We start from the raw sequence: 20096 nt of genomic DNA, 5'->3' as shown, positions 1-20096 counted from the left end.
GGTGGAAGCATTTTGTCCCGGATTACGTTTGTCTTTGACGTGTCACAGATACTTTTCTAATCAAAGTCTGCAAAAGTCTGCATATGGAGGAGGCCAGGGTGGATGGGCATGGCAAACAATCACAGGACTATCACCCAGTGTGCTCCATGTGAAAGCCAAAGTCAACGTAAATTTGTTCACGTAAAGTTCTTAACTTATGTACGTAATTTCATAACAAACATTTTTATTTAATTCCCTAACCACACTTATGTTGCCTCAACCTTACAAAGTTGTTTCAATTCCCAATGTTAACCGCATGTTTAAAACTCTCATTTCACAACGTGCCCTGGTCACTGGGAACTACGTTTTCCTCTAAACGTAAATCAGAATGCAGTTTCAGTTTTGTTGTATGGGAGAGGGGCTGCAACTAGCGCTTAGTTTCATTAACAATTAATCTGCCCATTATCTTCTAGATTAACCGATTAATTGTTTTGTCTACAAAATGTCAGAATGTTGTGAAAAATGTCCAAAGATATTCAGTTTAATATGATGTAAAATAGAGAAAAGGAAGAAATGTCCATATTAAAGAGGCTGAAAACAGCATGTTCTGCGATTTCTCCATGAAACATTACTTTGATGATTAATTAATTATTAAAAATCAAGTACACTTATATTTGCCACTCTATTTGGGAACGTAACAGGGCCGCTTCAGCAAGCTTCTCATCTGCTCCATGGAGCTGGTGAGTAGTCGAGCATGAAGGGCAGGTGGTGGGTCAAAGGTGTTTGTGGTTGAATGCATGAATGTGAACCAGGCCACTATTGAAACATCCTCCATTTAAATTGTTTTCTTCAGGTTTATTTACACTAGAGCTGTTTTTCAGTCCTAAAATACACAATGAAAATTAAGAGTCAAAAGAAAATTATTCATGTGAAAAATGCATTTCTCAAACACTATCCCTTAGAGGGGCTTTAAGAGGCAATGAGTCCGATTTATTGCCCCAGAGCTCAGAATATATCTGTGATGGATTGGTGGGATTATTGATCAATACCAATGACCTGATGACCGCTTTGCAAAAAGCAAGAAATTTATGGTTTTCCAAACCCTCTTTCCAGCCAATACAGGAAATAAAATATACTCCATAGCTCTCCACAGTTTGCATTTTACAATTCTTTGTGATACTAATATTACATTGTATATACACTTTGTTTATTATCACTACACTTGATGTTTCTTATAGCTCTGATTGGTTAGTGTACTCATTTCTACTGTAGAAACATGACTTTTGCTCATAATGATCTGGATACATGATAGATTTGAGGACTGTGCCAAAAAATGTGTGTAGGCGTTGATGAGTTCAATCAGTGCTGCTGGACTTCTTACAGGTTTCCACTAGATGTTGATGGAGGTCATGATAGTGACTTTTTTTGCATCAGGCTAATTTGGACATCGGCAGCACCAAGGGGTAGCAAGAGGTATGCAGATTATCATGCAGACTCATATCCAAACAATAATAAAACATGCCTGGGGTTACATGTATCAACTTCAGTGTTATCAGTCCAACTGGTACTTATTTAGATCCTTTACTGTAAAAAAGGACTTCAAGTATCAGCAAAATGTGCAGCAACAATATAACCACCTGATTCTGATTGCACTGGTATTTTTGTTGAGCTTGATAAAAGGAAGAATAAGGCTGGTGTCTACAACAGAACTGTGAAAAACAGAATTTCACAGTTGCATTGAAAATGGGTCCAAATATTCTTGCAGCACTGGGAACGTTTTCTTTTTCTTTTGAAGTGAAGTAATACTTAGGATACTAAGGATTCGACTTCACACTTAAATGACTGGATAAGGAGATTTTATGCATTGAACGTTGTTCATATTTTAGAAAAAACGTGTTTTGTATGGAAATTCTGCAACGTAAAAAAGTATTTAGTTCATCAATATAGGGCTGAACGATATGGCCAAATCATGGTATAGGCCTATTTTTGTATACTTCTGTGTGCATTAAATAGCTACTTGACAAAGTTATTGTCTCATTTTAGTATTATTGATTTTAGTGAAAAATAATCAGAATAGTTTCAAGTGAAATATGTCTTTCCGACATACACTGACTGTGTTTACATGCTCACACAGTGTGATGTAATAACCAAACTAAAATCTTAAAATTCTATTCCCTCATAATATTTCACAACCGATTTTCTGAGAAATTTGAATTTGTATGTATTAGTTAGATTAGTTAGTTAGTATATATCACGATATCTTGATACATGATTTCATCACGATACAACTTCACTGAAAGATGAAAAATGATCATACTGAATCATCGCCCAGCCCAATGTCAATATATCTTTTCAACCTGTTGTTTTTGTCATGAATACTTCTGTACTGAATGTGAATAATACACTGCGCTTAAGCGCCATATTTTTTTCTGGAACTAGTATTTTTCTGAGAATTTCACACCGTGAATATATTTTTAAAATTACAAATACAGATTACGGGATGTTTTTTCACATCGGGGTGATATGAGTTTACATGCATTTCCATTCACATACTTGGGGCTGTAAAGGTTCATGTATTCATTTTGAACAGCATAAATACAGTAGTCACAGTACAGTGCACACAGTCGCACCGCATGTATTGTGTATTGTGTATAGTGAAACCAAAGTTCACAAGGGCCAGTTCTGCATAGAAATTATTTGCCGTTAGCAACATTTGCTAAGGTTAGCAAAAGTCAGTCAGTCACACTGGAACACAGAGAAACTACTGAGAACAGCAACGGAGAGAGACTTGTGTATGAGACAAGGACATTGTGAGAGTATGTGAATGGAAATACATTGAACATGCTATTGGCATTGAAATAAAAAGATGATTAGCTCCTAATTGCTAATTAGATTGCATTTTAAGTGAGACTGTGAGACTACAGAACAGTGACAATAATAGTTGAAGGTAAAACATAATGTACAACAACTAGAGAATGGTTGCTGAGAATGAAAGTTAGCAAATGGAGTACCATTAGTATCAGTTTCACAGCAATCAAACTAAAGTTTGCCCAACATACCTGTATGTTTCTGGTCATGCCAGGCCGTGAAAAGCTGTGTTGCTTTCAGGCCACGTCAGGCGGAAGTAATTTCTCCTCTGTTGTAGTTGTTTTTCAGCACTAGCACATGTAAGAAGTGAAAGATGGTCTTTCGTTGTGAATGGATTGCTTGTACTAGGTGCGTTTCCATGAGTGCGGTGTTTTAAGTTGAAAAGAGTGCTCTCAGTGCTCTGTGGACAATTTAGTTAATCTAAAGATAACGTGCAGATTTTTTTCACATCGACCAATCAATTGGTCGAACAGTAGCTGGAATTTCTGAAGGACTCCAGCCCTACAAGGGTTAACTTTATTGCTAATAAATTCAACTTTTAGTTTGAAAGAAGAATAATGTGTTCACTTTTAAAAGTTACAAAGTCTCACTTTAAAGACATCTGTGAATTTAGTGACAGTTTTTTAGTTTTCTTTATGTTGTTTAAGATTTTCTCATTTTCAAAAAAAAACAGTTTCCCTTTTCTAATATATATTTTCATCATATTGAGTGAAATTGTTAGAAATTAGCTTTTCACGGTAACGTGTGCATGTCACAGTGAAACTCAGCATGATAACCATTTCAACTGTTATTTAATCTGAGTGGCTGACATAGCTATCAAATGGGCGTCTGGTGGTTGGAATGCAGTCTTTTCCAACAACAAACTTCCAGGAAGTGGAACAGCATTAGTTTGTAGCTGTTTTTCATTTGGATTGAAGTAACTCATCATTGCAACCATACAGTCATGCATTCATATATTGAAGCATGTATAAATACATCATCAGAGGTTCCATCAACAACATGACGTCCATGTTTGCTGATAAATCCTGACCTATAACCATGTGAAACCAAGCTGTATCACTCAGGGCTTCATATCTTTGCTGTTCTAGCCAGCTGCTAAGTGCTGGTGACCAGGAGCAATGCTCCAACCACTCGGACTGATGTGCATATTCATAACCAATCACATCTGTCACAGTCACAACATTCTCCGGGGTCAGATCAAGGCACATAGATATTTCATGTGGCCTATTTCAACCGAGCATGTCACAAATTATACAAATTTTCACATCATAAATGTAGTCTGGTGCAGAATTAGAGCGGTCATACTTCTTAAATTTTTCATCTCAGATATCAAAATAAATTGCACAGTGGTTGCAAGTTGCATTATAAGACGCAGCACTATGTAGAAAATGCTCTGGCAGGCAGGCAGTCACAGTGTGACCCTAAATGTCCTGTTAACTGTACACACAATCACAGTTTTGCGAAGTAGCCCTTCCTGGGTCAATTCTCCCTGTTATGGCAGATGACATAAATATGTTAATATGCGTATTGACATTGGACTAAGCATCTCCTAAAGAAGCCTGAACAATGATCTCACCCTGACCCTAATGTTTATCGACTCAATTATCCTTCTATCTCCGCATTAGGACCGTACACTTGGACTACTTATTTGTACTGTGTAAAAGATGAAAGCATTGAAAAGTGTAGCAAGGGAAAAAATGGGGAGATGGTGAGAGAGTCAAAGAGTTTCATTTATAAGAGGAGGGAGGTATTATGGCCACATTTATCCAAAATTGGAAAATAATGAAGAAAGATTAAAGCCCTCCCAGTATTTTAGATGTTCCAAATGGACAACTCGTCCTGTAGTTGACAATGGACCACAGAGAGATCCAGACACTATTATGTCCCACAAATGAGAGAGTGACAATGTGAAAGCCTCTTTGAGAGATAGAGGGAAAGAAACTTGAATAAGAACTACTTGTGCACATCCCCTTTAATACATTTTGTGTTGTGGTGACAAGACAAGAGATAAGCGGCGCGCTCACTGTCTTAAATGAAGTAAAACGTTTAAAGAGGCTTTTACACCACCCATTTTGGCTGTGATTATACTCCACCTTTGCAAGTGCAGCAGTTCCATCCAGGCTAGTCATCCTGACCCTTTATCCCTCTGTTCCCCTGCAGTATGTAGAGCCAACACAAACATGCATGTGGCCCGCTCATTCAGCTTTGTTGACATCGCTGATTTATTTTCAAAGGCTGAAAAATATGCTTTTTTATTAGTTCTGTTTTTCATTACACTTTCTTGAATGAATCAGCTCCTGTGAACTATGTGTGCAGTTTCGGCTACACATGACAGGTTGACGAGCATTTTGTTCGGCGAAGCCAGATGAGAACTACAGCCCCCATCACCTCGACCTAAGCTGAGAAAATACAGACAACCAGGTCACAGAAATTCTGTCACAAGTTATTGGGCACCTAAGAGTGTGGGAAATCCTATGGTGCAATATTATTCTCTGTAAATCTCAAACTGTGAATAACACAAGCCAAGCAATTTAAGCAGGAAGGTCATAGCAAAGTAAAGCAGGAAAATTGCCAGGAAAAAAACAGGCTTTCTGAGAGAGTGAAATAGATGAGAGATGAAGGGAGATGAAAAGTTGACGGGCTACCCTGGCAGGTCTACAAAAAGTAATGAATATCCCTTGGTGTGGAGCGATTTTGAGGAACTGTCATTCTGAATGAAGTGAGATAAAAATTATATTTTGCCCAGATAAAAAAACCAACCAATACAAAAGCAGAAAGGACATATGTCTGCCTGATGCTGCCCTTAATCCAAGACAAGGCCTGACAGCCTGCACCATCAAATGTCAGAGCGACTGAAGCATCAAACAGTATTATTAAACAACACACATGGCCAAAATAACAACAGCAGAGCATTCAGAAAAAATAAACAAAAAAACAGAATTTACTAGGGATAGGCGTGAGTGATCAATTCCTCCAGTAGTCCTCGTTTCAAATTAACTAGATTGGTAAACAACGGCACTCACACTCTTTTTTGTGTGTGCAAGCGTGCGTGAGAGAAGTTGTCTGAGCTACATGACGGAGTTACTGTGCAAGGCCCAGACAACATGGAGGGGGAAAGCAGTGACGCTCTGGGCCATAATGCGCAGGCACATTGGTCTGCGCAATGAATTAAAGTATCGATACACTGTATTCAGACTCAGACTAAGAAAACAGTTTCGTTGACACTTGAAACCTGCGTAGGTGGACTTTTTTCTACACAGAAAATTGATCAGGAGAATCGATAAAAAGAATCAGACCAACAAGCAGAATCGGTAATGACATTGGTATCAATAAAATCTTATCAATTATCATCCCTATTCTTGATACGTCCTTGTTAAATAGAGAAATGAACGATGACAAATTGAGATGAATATGCGTCATAGAGTGGCAGTCATACTCAATATAACTTAAGTAGTCCGCAAACTTGTACCAGCACACGGACACGCGGTTCATACCTTACTATAGTCTGCTCGGTCTGAGGCATGGGTAGATGGCGACAGGATGACGGCATTTACATCAGCGGATCGAAGCAAACCCTCACGTGGACACGGAAAGTATGTTTTCAGCCTCAGTCATAATACTCAAAATCCATGAGCAAATTTCACTTTTGATTTGAAGGTTATGTTTGGATTAACTTTTCAATTTTTTTTGCCCAGCATTGGTTATGCTACGATGAGAGAGAGAGAGAGAGAGAGAGAGAGAGAGAGAGAGAGAGAGAGAGAGAGAGAGAGAGAGAGAGAGAGAGAGAGAGAGAGTTTACGAGATGTACCTGAATCTACCATGGATTTGTATGAGGGGCCCCTGAATGCACCATGAAGATCTGTCAGAGCTCACACCCGTTCGTTGTTTGTTTACATAACTTCTGGAGAAGGCAAAATGTTGTGTTGTTTCTCCGTGCTCTCTGACTCCAGCTGTGGTTATGGTGTCTCGAAAAGTGCAGCTGCAGGCAACTGGTGAGCTAACGTTGTGCTGTCTTTAGCTGCATGCTACAGCCAGTTAGCTACGCTGTGGGTTTTTTTTTCATTGGGGGCACGAATTGGGAGGTGGTGGAGAGAGCCAAAAAACTACCGGGAGAATCATCGGTACTGCGTTGATTTTGATAAAAAAAATGTGACGCCCCTAGTCTTTGGTCAAGCATTTAATTTACTTTCATTCTGTATGTGTGTTCGGAAAAAAATGTTTCTATAAAACATTCACAGTCATAAAAATCGTTAAAAAGTTAGGTTGAGACTAAATTTACTTGCAAGGTTATATCTTAAATGGCCAAAAATGGACTGAATGACTATCAGCTTTAATATTAAATTTAAGCAGTCAAACATGGAGCCTATTCAGACAAACTTTTTAACTTCCTTCCCTCCCTTTGATCAATTCAGTTTCTTTTGTGAGCACAGAATGAATTGAGCAGCCATAGATTTTACCTTGTGTTGTAGAAAATAATGTCCTTCGCAAAAGAATAGTCATGCTTCTCATTCCAAAGTCTTAAAGCTCTTTCCTTGAATAAATCATCCACATCTATTGACTCCTTTTCATTTAGCAACACAAGCGCACCATTCAAAGTGAAAGAAAAGAGTCTGAATTACTTCAAGCTGGAGAGTTACCTTGCATAGAGAGGAATTAAGGACCATTTGCCAATATTGTGGATCAACTATGCTGAGAATAATGGCAGCATTCTTGTTTTACCTGGCTGGGGAATATAGCCACAATGGTCTTCAAAAAAGGACCGGTGCACAATCCACGGATTGATATTTACTTGAGGGACCTTGGACTTTTCACAACAAACATTTTCCAGCAAAGACAAGCACAAAGGGAAGCGTTTGAATAGCTGCTGTATTACCCTCTTGCCCTTTGTCAGGAAGAATGTAGGCTGTTCTCTGTACGTCAATGGATGACCTCAATCTCATAATTTATCATTGTGGTGCGGGGAAGTAAAAAGCTCTCTTTGGAAACGGTTGTTAGGCATTGTTCACAAGCTATTTGGGGTTGTTTATAACTCCAAAAAGTTTTCTCGTATCTTTGAATATTTGCCACCTTCACATGTCCTGATGTGTTGGACAAAGGTTTTTAATATGCAATACCCCAATAAATAAAAATAAATAACATCCGAACTCACTGAGAGAACATTTCACTTTTTCTTTCCTTTTCAGCCACTAAAGAGAGGTTGTAAAAGTTCGGATTTCAAATCAATCTTGACTCAAAGTGAATATGCAGGTCTGATGTTGGGGAGTGTCATTGTCAGTACTGTAAGCCGGTTGACTATCCCTGCTGCTCTTAAAGGTGCCCACACTCCCACCTGAGTGACACTCACTTGAGCTCTGCTGCAGTGTCTAGCCCCTCTAACAGCAAGATAAGACTCTTATCACCTCCAAGAGTGAAGATTTGGCCTCAATCCAAGAGAACCAACGGAGCAGGAAAACCACTGTCTAGACACTTAAGGTGAACTAAAAGCAACAATGCTCTGTTTGACAGGAAATACTAAAGGGCTGTCGCTGAGGCACAGCACGCCGAGGAGGCTGTAGTTCAGACAATGTCATTGTGCGAAAGCGCCTCACCAAATCCCCTTTCCTGCAGTCGTTTTTCATCACCATCTACCATGAACCTTCTGCAGGACAGGGGAGGTGGGAGCACACTTGTTATCCCAGATTCCATGAGTTGCAATGGTGTTAATGGCTATGATACAAATTGGAGTGCTGAGGTGATCTGGTGCAGTGTTAAATCTCAGTAGATTAAAAGGTGTCCTGTGAAGTTTTATTGTAAAAACTCAAATTATGTTTAAATTCAGTGTTAGTCCCATAAACCAGTTGCAATTATCCTGGACGCCTGACTGCATATCTGTCCTCATAAAAAAATTAGTGTGCCTGAATTTTTGTTAGCAACATGTTACCAACTCACATATTGTTGAGTTGTGTACTTACATTATCCTAAACGTTTCCAACAATGTTACTGATATAACATTTGGTCAACAGTCAATGCATGTTGTCAGACAGAAGGTGCCCTAAAACGACTTTTTATCCAGTTTTAAGCCACATTCTTATGATACACTTTTTAGTTATTTGTTGTTAATTGATGACTCTAAAATCACCCGTAGGTGTGAATGGTTGTCTGTCTCTGTTCGTCTCTATGTGCCCTGTGATAGACTGGCATCTTGTCCAGGGTGGACCCCGCCTCACGCCCGATGTCAGCTGGGATCGGCTTCAGCCCCCCCGTGACCCCAACAGGGACAAGCGGTTGAAGATGAATGAATGAATGAATGAATACTCTATTTTAACCAGATGAAGGATTTTAATCTAAGGACATCTTGACCTTAAGTTAATCAGAGAAACAAGCTGAGCAATAGTTAACAAACATCTGAGAAACACTGATAATTACCTTGCAATTGCTTTATTCAGTGATATCGGTTTGAATCAAGTCTGTTTTGGAGAGTAGGAGACCTGTGCGTATAATTCAGCTCCCGATAAAAAAACACCTAAACGATGAACACTGAAGGAATCGTAACAGGAAGAAGCTGACTGCAATTACAGCAATGGTGGTGAGGAATACAACTCCCATGATCCCACACTTCACAACGCCCCCGAAACCGTCTTTTGTTTCTGTTTAATTGAGAGACCCCTGGCATCAGAGAATGACATATTTTGCATTTAAATTACATACTTATTATTACACAACAATATTATAACAGTGACATAAATTAAAGCTGACTTGATTGTTTCTTGATTGTTTCAAACTACTTTCAAGAGTTTACTAACATATTTGCAGGCAATACAGAAATGAAAGCAAACTAAACTTCAAAAAACATTGGTTAATAGTTAACAGGTACTTGCGTCTTCCCCATGAAGAGTAATTGCTGCCTCGGTGGTAGTTAATAGGGATCCAAATAAATAAAAAGTAATTTTCAATGTAATAGGGAAATATTGTTACACCTATAACTTGCTTCCTAATCATAAAATAACACAGTTGTTAATGTCAATGCAAAGAACTAGAATGGAAAAGAAACTCATTTATCTTGTTAAAATCAAAATATAGCCTAGTTAATTACACTGGCAATTACACTAGCTTTAATGTTAATGAAGCAAAAAGACGTTTAAAATTATAAGCTAGAGATTCAACAACAAACAGCAGAGCTGTGCCATCTTGTCTGTACATCACTTTGTTGTGCTGAGGTTGCCTTAAAAACAAGGCTGAGCAATGAGAGATATGAGCAGCTGCGGGTAGAGCGTGCAGGAACATGAGGCTATTTGTGCTATCAAACACCTCTTTAGGGAGGAACTCACCTGGAGGTGTTTTTCTCTCTCCATACTTTGTTTTAGTGATACAATAAAACGCAACTTCATACCAGCCGGGTGACTAACATCTGGATGTGTTTAGGTACAGATTGCATGACCTGATTTGGAGTTACTTTTATAAAATAACTGCTTTATTTGGATCATTTTCTCCACAATAAACCGAAAAGATGCAAAGAGAAAATAAGCATTAACAAACTCGAGATGGACACGGGACACTTAATGATAGCAATGCCTTGAGTATAATAATAAACATTGTTTTGAATTATAATCTTTAAAATGATTAACACCTTCTGAGTTCTTATATTTTTACTTTGTTAGTTTCAGTTGGTTTATCTGTAGGTAGCTGTTGACCTATGGTGTCTTCGGTTACACCGGATCATTTACAAGATCCACTTCTGTTCCTTTCAAACAAGCAGTAGTAAAACACTTGAGTTCCGGTGAGGTTAGTTGGAAAATGGGCCTTTAGTTCGATGGAAATTTTTTTCTTGATTTAGCATTGCTTGAGTTGAGGGCCAAGTCCGTAATTGCATAAATCATAGGAATATTCTGATGGATCTGTGATGGATTATATGATCAAAGGACAATTGTGTGGCTTTATTAACTCATCACGCAAACATTAATTATGTAATTAAATATTTGACGGTTCTGTACTCAATACTCTGAGCATTAATATAGCAGCAAACAAATATTTGATGTTACAAGACATAGTGAAGTAATGAGAAGAGAATGAAGTCACTCTCCCTCTGTGTGTTGTAATCTGAGTTTCTCTGTTTGTTTGTCTTGATAGTGCGGCATGTGGTATCAGGTCGGTGCAGACTTGCGTAGTCACGATACCGATATCAGCATTTTAGGCAGTATCTGTAGCATTACTGGTATCATAACGTAACAACTCTAGATTTGGCTTTGTGGCTGGTGTAATCCCACTGCAAGATGGTCTCTAGTTATTATTCCTAACCTTGCCTGTCCAAATCTTGGCAGAAGTTCTGACACAATCAAATGAATACTTTTGGCGTGGACCAACCAGTCTCTCGCTCAAATCTTAGGATATGGTACTTGTGTCCTGTCAACGGATTCAAGAAAATATGGTTCCTGATTTTCAACTTGACCGAGCCAAACCAATGCAGGACAAATCAGACGGCGAATTGGCTGTTTCTTTTTCTTCTTTTTTTTCTTTTTTTTTTAATGGAGTCACACATTGTATTCACTTGCATGCATATATGTTGCCTCTCATCACTTGATTGAACCCTTCCAGTCTCAATCACAGGGGATTCCACAGTCTGCCTCTGCCATTTATTGCCAGGGCCTTAAACTCCAAATTGACCTAGACAGACGCACAAATGGAGTTTTTTTTAGCAAAGAAATATGAAAATTAGAGATTCAAGCCAGACTTGATTTTTTTTTCTGTGTCAAAACTGGAGAAACTTTATGATGAATGCCACAGCCATGATATTCAACTCCTCACAGATGAATTCAAACACACAGGATATAAGCAATCGCCCTCATTACTACTACATGACACTGTAATACAACTAATTTATTTAATAAATCTGTTGAAATGGCAATATACAATATCAAATATAAAGCCGTCGATGCATCTAAATGGTTATACTCTTTTTTTAAATGGTATAGTAAATGGTCTTTTAAAAATTAAAGGTTGCACATGCACCTTTCGAATCTGAAGTGCCTCTAATGCTGAAAACATATTCATGTGAATTTCTGCTAAAGCTACAAGGACGGCAATCATTCTCTTGGATTAACCAAGAGACAATCAGTCGGAAGAGCCAAAGAAACTGGACTTGAAATATTTGCAGAAAATAATCATAATGTTTTACAAGGTAATGTTCAGTGAATGCATCAAATAATCTTTACCTTTCAGCATTTAACTTAAAAGATGGGGGATTTATACTGTACACACTGAGCAAGGTGGTGTGTGAAAGCTGGTCCTGGCTGAGGGAATATCAAATTCAAGTCTGTTAATGCCATCTAGTGGAGGGAGAAATCTGCTTGCTCATTTGATTCTATACAACATACACTATTATAATAATGACAGTAGTTGTTTATGCTAAAAAATAGTAAGGATAATGGAAATGGGTGGATACAGTGGCTTAAAAAGTACCCCTTCAGCTTTTGCACATTTTCTTTTGTTAAAGATTCACTTGACAATAGATTTTTTTTGTGAGGGGAACATTTAATTCATGGCCAGCTCTAAGAAGAGCCCCGGGCCAGGTTGCACCAGGTGTTCTTCAATTCAAACTTAGCCTTGATATAATGTAAGAGTTTAGAGTTAACAGCATCACTTATACTCTTACACCCTTATAATTCACATCATTAGCTATTACACAGAGATATATTATTAAGAAGTATTTACACCCAGTAATTGTGAGGTTATATTTGGAACTTGTGCTATAGCTCATGATGCTACAGTGATGTCGTCTACATCGTTGATTGTTTTTGACTGGAGGAGCTACAAATGTTTCATAGGAAAACGTTTTATTAAAAAGGGATTAAACAAAGATATGCTTGCACATGACTAAAGTCTTTATTAGCTAACACTTGTTAAAGGTACTGTGTGGATTATACTGTATATCTTACATGTATTTATTAGCTAACACTTGTTAAAGGTACTGTGTGGATTATACTGTATATCTTACATGTATTTATTAGCGAACACTTGTTAAAGGTACTGTGTGGGTTATACTGTATATCTTACATGTATTTATTAGCGAACACTTGTTAAAGGTACTGTGTGGATTATACTGCATATCTTACATGTATTTATTAGCGAACACTTGTTAAAGGTACTGTGTGGGTTATACTGTATATCTTACATGTATTTATTAGCGAACACTTGTTAAAGGTACTGTGTGGATTATACTGTATATCTTAAATGCGTTATTATTATAACGCGGGTGCGAGCAACACGACGACTGCAGTACAGCCACTGGTGTCGCTAATAACAAGTTACACAGAAATCTTTTAGGTTTTGATGGTGCAAACCAAGCAGGCTGTTCTCATTCAGTGTTCATACATATACCTACGAAAAAGTATGCACTGTAATAACTTTTCGGAAGATATTATACAAACCTGTTCATCATTGATCAGTTATAGATGGCCACAAACACACCAGCTGCCGGCGGCAAGCTGCCATGCAATGTCTATGGAAAGCAGCAGCGTGTGTTAACCTGTTTAAAAAAATCCTTTTCCAAAGATAGTGCTTGTTAAAGCTACATCAGGCTACACTGATCCATCACAAAATGGAGAGAAAACACTCATTTCCGGCCACTGCAGACATACTTCATTGGGAGTGTTGCAGACTGCAGCCACAGAGAAGATGTCGCTTAGCGGGGAGGTGTGAGGGTGAGAGACCGTAAGACCCAGTGTTCCCGCTGGTTTCTAGCTTGCTATTTGGCTTATTTTCTGGCTGCTAACTAGCGGGTTGCTAGCAGTTAGCTCCATTCTTTCATTCCGTACTGGTTAACTTTACAGAGAACGTGCTGAACAAAAGTATCACTCATCTCACCATCGCAACAACGTCCTCTACTTTGCTATGACTGGAAATAAATTTGCGCTTAAAAAAATCTTTAAATTTAGCTTTTTTCTTTTTATCCGATTAATAATAGATGAACCAAAGTAATTGTCGACAAAATAATCGATTATCAAAATAGTCGTTAGTTGCAGCCTTACTACTCACCACTAAGAATTTAGGAAGGACTTCACACAAACTTGGTGATGGATTTATGGTGCAACCCTGTCTTGGTGATTTTTTTTATTCCTTAGGCTATGGCTAGATTCGTGCCTCAACATAAAAGGCCTTTTCCCCAGAAGAAGATATTTTGACATGTCACTGTAGAAAAAGCACAGGTGTACATAATTAAATTATTGATGGCTGAATTCCATTTAGCTGCTTCGGTTCCAGGGTCCTGGTACTGTTCATTCTGGCTCACTGTCACAATTTCATGGCTGTCTGGGACACTGAATAGAATATAGTCATCATCGTTAATGTTAGTAACACTTGCGCTTATTCTGCAATGACAAGTGTCTGCTGTGAACAAAGGTCTTGAATGCAGGGGTGTCAGGGAGTCCCTTGGACTTCATGGTTTGGTTGTTGGTATGGATGAACACAGTGAATTGTGGGACCTTATGTACAAAGGCTTGTGCCTTTCTCAATCATGCCCAATCAATTGAATTTGCCACCGGGTGGGGGGTGCAATCACGTTATCTCAAGGATTATGAAAGCTTAAACAAAATGCACCTTAGCTTAACTTCAACAAAATCCAGACTGGTTGCTGTCCTGGCTCCACGATGGTGGAACAAGCTCCCCACTGGCATCAGAACATCTGAAACCGTACACATCTCCTGTGGCAGACTAAAAACTCACTGTTCAGACTGGCTCTTGGCCCATGAAAAGATGACAAAAAAACTTTTCTAACCCTTGTTTCATGAATGTAGCACTTAAAGCAGTTTTGCTTATTTGATTAATTCTATGTACTCGTATGATTCTTGCAATTATTGGGTGGTATCTTCATGGCTGAATACACTGTACATCGCTTTGGCGTCAGCTAAATCAATGTAATGAAACATAATGGTGAAGCAGTCTGATTTTCAGTGTATACCCTTTTTTGTGTTGTATTCAAAAATCTACAATGAAAATGTGAATTGACTTTGTGTGCACTTTCAGGGCAAATGCAGGAATCCTGAAGTTACATTTAATACCTTTAAGACCCTTTACAAACACTTGAGACTTCATCGCCACTTCAAGTTCTAACCGGTTACGTAAGTGACAAACTTCAACTTTCTATACTTAAAGATTGCACAACTAAACCGTCTTAGTTTGTAAGAACTCCTTAAGCCACTGTATCAATGCAACATGATTCAGATAGACAGGGTGGAGATAAAGCACAAGAATTTGCCCACCAAAATGGGGTTTAAGACTTTTTATTACCTTTTTAAGGGCCTTAATTATTGCTCAGTTAATTTATCAACTTTTAATACTTTTTAAGCACTTACATATTAACACAATTTATAAGGCAAAAGAAATCAACTGAGACAAATGAACTGAAAAATAACACAGAAAAGATATCTTTATCTTTAAAAACATTCATATCACTCACTATACTGTACTGCAGTTGTTATTCTCCTGTTGATCTTTTTTTATTAAATTTTAGACCATTTTAATCTTCTATTTTATGTCTCTCACTTTAAATCCGATTTATTTGTCTTCTGTAAAGCAGGTAAAACCAAGGAACCACAAGGTAAGTTCATTCATTTAAGGCAAAGCTTTGTTGTTGAAGAGTTCTGTACAAATAAACTTGCCTTACCTTGAACTATCATCAAGCATTTAAGAGGGTATTCTTTTTTATTACCAAACTCTTTGTGAATTTATCGGCTTCGAGAAGCTAACATCCTGCACAGACTTTCACCTCAACATAAGGTAATCTCATAAAGTATGTGTTGAATTCTGAGGTTGTCCTTGGATGGCACGTGAGAGACAGAAAAAGGAGACAGAAAAAGAAAGTGAGACGCAGATAACACGCCAGTTGGCTCTTTTAAGTCACAAGATGCAGAACTAGATGGCAGAAGAGGCAAGTAATAAGACGACAAATGCCCAGAGACACAAATCCACCAGTCAAATGTTTCTTTCATTTTCAAAATCAGAACTATATTACCTTACAGGCAACCTCAATGGACAAAGACATACCTGAGGCCACCTGGATCCCACTCCAAAGAGTTAGCCAAGACAATTTCCCTCAAATCACCTGCTATCTTAATCTGACAGCCAGACTCGATTACAAGGCGTAAAAATTGCTTTTCTCGCCACCAGCAGTGGTTGTGAAATTATCTTAATTGTGTCATGATTATGCCTCAAAGCAGGGGTGAGAGCTTTACGTCGCTTCTTTCAAATACACAGGAGTGCTCAACATGAGTGTTGAGAGTGTACCTCTATCGGCTCTCTAGAGGAGAGAGGATGAGGGAAATAAATTCACCCCCACCCTTTTTTGTTCAAATATTTCAAAAACAGGTACACGTGTAAGCCACAAAAGGGAGGAGATTTTTAAAATTCCCAATATTGAAAGAGCATACCAAGGAAACAAAAATAAACACTGATAACACGTTTCCCTTTAGGTAGTTTTAAGGGGTAGGAAAGGTAGTTTTTAGTAGGTGGTAGTTTAGTAGGAAGTGCTATTTAGGTTGGAGGAGCAATTGCATTTGTAGTTTACTGCTATCAGTGAAATAGCACTTTGTTCTGGTTGGATACAACATACTCTGTTAGGGTGTCCCGCATTAAAGTTGTGAGGCACGGTGGCAAGTGTCTTTTGATGGGGGCCCGCTGTGTGCCGGCAACATACTGAAGGCAGTATCAAGGTAGGGCTCTATAGTTTCTGTGGTAACACAATCACCAAATTGAAAATTAAAAAAAAGATATGGACCTTTTCAAAGATGTAAACATAAACACTGTGAATGTGCCTAGCAGCAAGAGGGTTCCTGGTCCAAATCCCGGCTGGGTCCCTTCTGTGTAGAGTTTGCATGTTCTCCCCGTGTCTGTGTGGGTTCTCTCCGGGTTCTCTGGCTTCCCCCAGAGGTCCAAAGACATGCACGTGTTAGTTTCATTGATGATTCTAAATTGCCCGTAGGTGTGAATGTGAGTGTGATTGTTTGTCTGTCTCTGTTTGTCCCTGTGATAGACTGGCGTCCTGTCCAGGGTGTCCCCCGCCTCACGCCCAATGTCAGCTGGGATCGGCTCCAGCCCCCTTGCGACTCCAATAGGGACATCGGTTGAAGATGAATGAATGAATGATGTTTTAATGTTAAACATACAAGTGGAAGGGATAGCTACCTTAGGCCAGTAAGCCAATCATCGACGCTGTGGAAATTAAATGGGTAGATTTTCCCCCACGAATAGGCCAATATCTTTAGTAATAATGTGGGGTTTATGTTAATGTATTTTTTCAGACACATTTAAAATGTGATGTAGATACACATATAAAGATACATGATTTACATAGTAATTACTATTGAATACTCTTGAAAAACAAATATCCTACAAGGCCCACAGTATTCTAGTTAGGCTGTTACTTATCAAAGAGCATTACTTATAAAAGCTCCATGAGAAAATAAACCACAGGCTACAAACAATAACTAACGTTACAGACTATCAACAGTACACGCACAACTGGAGAAATGTCAAATCATTCAAAGTCAGCAGGCTTCATACTACAGGGGGACCAGACGTCGCCGTTTAAGTGACCTGTCCCCGGTTTTCACTGTGACTGAAAGATCCGAAAATGGAATAAAGAAAATAAGGAAAAAACGTAAATGTTGACCAAACTAAAGATAAAGTTGCGCACCCTACTACTCACAGGCTAAAGCCAAAGTGGTTTGACATCTCCAGGTCAAAAGATAAGAAAGCATAATAAATTTAAATGTTGTAAAAAATCATTAAAAGATATATTATTCAAAAACAAGCCCTGTGATACATGAGGAATGTTAGTATTTATGTTTCAAAGTGGTTTGACATCCCTATGTCAAAAGGAAGCATCATTCATTCATTCATCTTCAACCGCTTATCCCAGGGTCGGGGTCACGGGGGGCTGGAGCCGATCCCAGCTGACATCGGGCGTGAGGCGGGGTCCACCCTGGACAGGACGCCAGTCTATCACAGGGCACATAGAGACAAACAGAGACAGACAACCATTCACACCTACGGGCAATTTAGAGTCATCAATGAACCGAACACCTGCACGTCTTTGGACTGTGGGAGGAAACCGGAGAACCCGGAGAAAACCCACGCAGACACGGGGAGAATATGCAAACTCCAAGGAAGCATAATAGATTTAATTTTTGCAAAACAATCATGAAAGAAATACATAATTTAAAAGCAAGTCTTGTGATAAGGGGAATGAGGAATGTTAGTCTTTATGTTGCACACGTGGTTTGACAAAATTCAATTAAATGGTTTAAATGCAAACCATGTTGAAAATCAAACTGACTTAATACCGGTCATGTTTTGGAGGTTTTTACGCCTCTGAACCAAAAATGTCCCCGGATTTTGTCTCAGAAATCTGGTCACTTTATTATACCAGCTAGTGTCATGGCAAACACCATGAGCAAATAGAGCACGGTGTCAATCAACACCTCAGTAACAACATACCTGACTGAACATAAGGAAAGACTAAGTAAAGAAACTGAGGACAGACAGGGTTGGTGTATCTGACTCACCTTATTATTTCATGTTTTTCATACAGTCTTCGGTTGAGGCCCATTCTTTGCCGTGTTGGTCATGTTATTGAAAGAGCTCATCGTCACGCCATGGCTGCTTGCTAGCAACTGTAGCTAACTATTTTTTACTGACGTTAGTTAACTAAAAGTTCTTTGACAGCATTAGCAACACCTTAGATAGCTAACTTGTGCCAGAGTTGTTTCAATAAATGATGTTGACCTTCTCTTTTGAAGTGACATGCTCCACAATTGAATTCAAAGTGTCTTTTCCAGAGAATCGTCCCTTAACAGATAACGTCACGCGTTGGCGCGACAGTTACCGCCTTGTAACTCCTTCTACTGAAACCATGACAACTGTACCTGTCTGGACTTAGGTGACGGTGTTACACTGTTGGGCCACAACCACGCGAGGGCGCTGTTTAGATATTTTAAATGAAATCTGTAAAAATGACAGTGATATTGTGGACAGTGAGTTCATTACATTCAACCACATCTCTTGTTACAGGTATCCATTATGTTAGAGGATGGATATAAGACTTTGGTGAAATCCAAACTTTGCAGCGAGTACCATACAGTCTATGGTGGCACCCAGGTTAATTCATACTGCACAATCTGCCTCTGCACGTTACACAGGACTCTTCACTCTCCGTTTTTAAATCAATCCTAAAAACCCATCTCTTCTCCGTGACCTTTGATACCCAGTAGGATGTCGACTTTATTTGATTTCATTATCTTGACTGCTTTTATTGCATGGCTTATATTTGATGTATTTTAACTTGTTATTTTTATTCATGTTTTATGCATTTTAATTAATTGTTGTATTTTATATGTAACTTTTGTATTTTTTTATTCAGGGTGTCATATTTGTTCGTCTGTACAGCACTTTGGCCAACATTGGTTGTTTTTAAAGTGCTTAACAAATAAAGCTGGAGTGGACTGGATGCTGCATACTCCAAACTGACCAAATTACAATTGCAAGATATTCACGGCAGGAAAAATCATACTAATTTTGGTTCCCTTCCTGATTTTTCCCCACTAGTGCCACGGTCAAGCCGAAAATGTTCATAAATATTATATATACCCAATGCAAAGGATTGACCCCACTGACCCTCCCAGTTTGAAAAAGAAAAAGGTTTCTATACGTTTTACATTTTTTACAAGCATATTTAGCCAAGTGTGTGTGAGACTCCATGCAGTTTGTTTCACGTTTCACACGTCTATCAATTTACAGGATACTTAAAACACAAAATAAATACCTTATGAGCAACTTTAAATTAATATTTTACTTTCTCAAATTTGGTACAGCTACTGATATTGGAAATATCCCCCTAGAGAACCCAAAATCCCATGAGTAGATTCTAATAATGACCATTCCTCTAGCACCACCCTCAGGCCAGAAGGTAAGAACCCACTGTTCTACAGTATATCCATACAGAGTATCAGCAGTATGATGCCACAGCTGCATCAGCTTGTGCCAGATTCACCAGTATTGTTAATTTTAGGTTGTGTTATATAGTCCATGAATCACTCTTACAAATAAATCAGAAGGATGCGCAACAGAGATTTTCATTTTTTATTGACTTTTTGGACAATTTCTTTTCCAGTGTCATCCGTAACCGTTCACTTCAATGATATTTGCATAATCTTTCATTCGATGCTAGGAGGATATAAACCAAGGTAGGCTGATGCAAGATGTTGAATTAGCAGCTAGCA

This window comes from Echiichthys vipera (assembly GCF_963691815.1).
Source record: "Echiichthys vipera genome assembly, chromosome: 3".
NCBI classification, from domain to species: domain Eukaryota; kingdom Metazoa; phylum Chordata; class Actinopteri; order Perciformes; family Trachinidae; genus Echiichthys; species Echiichthys vipera.
This window is presented reverse-complemented; position numbering follows the sequence as displayed.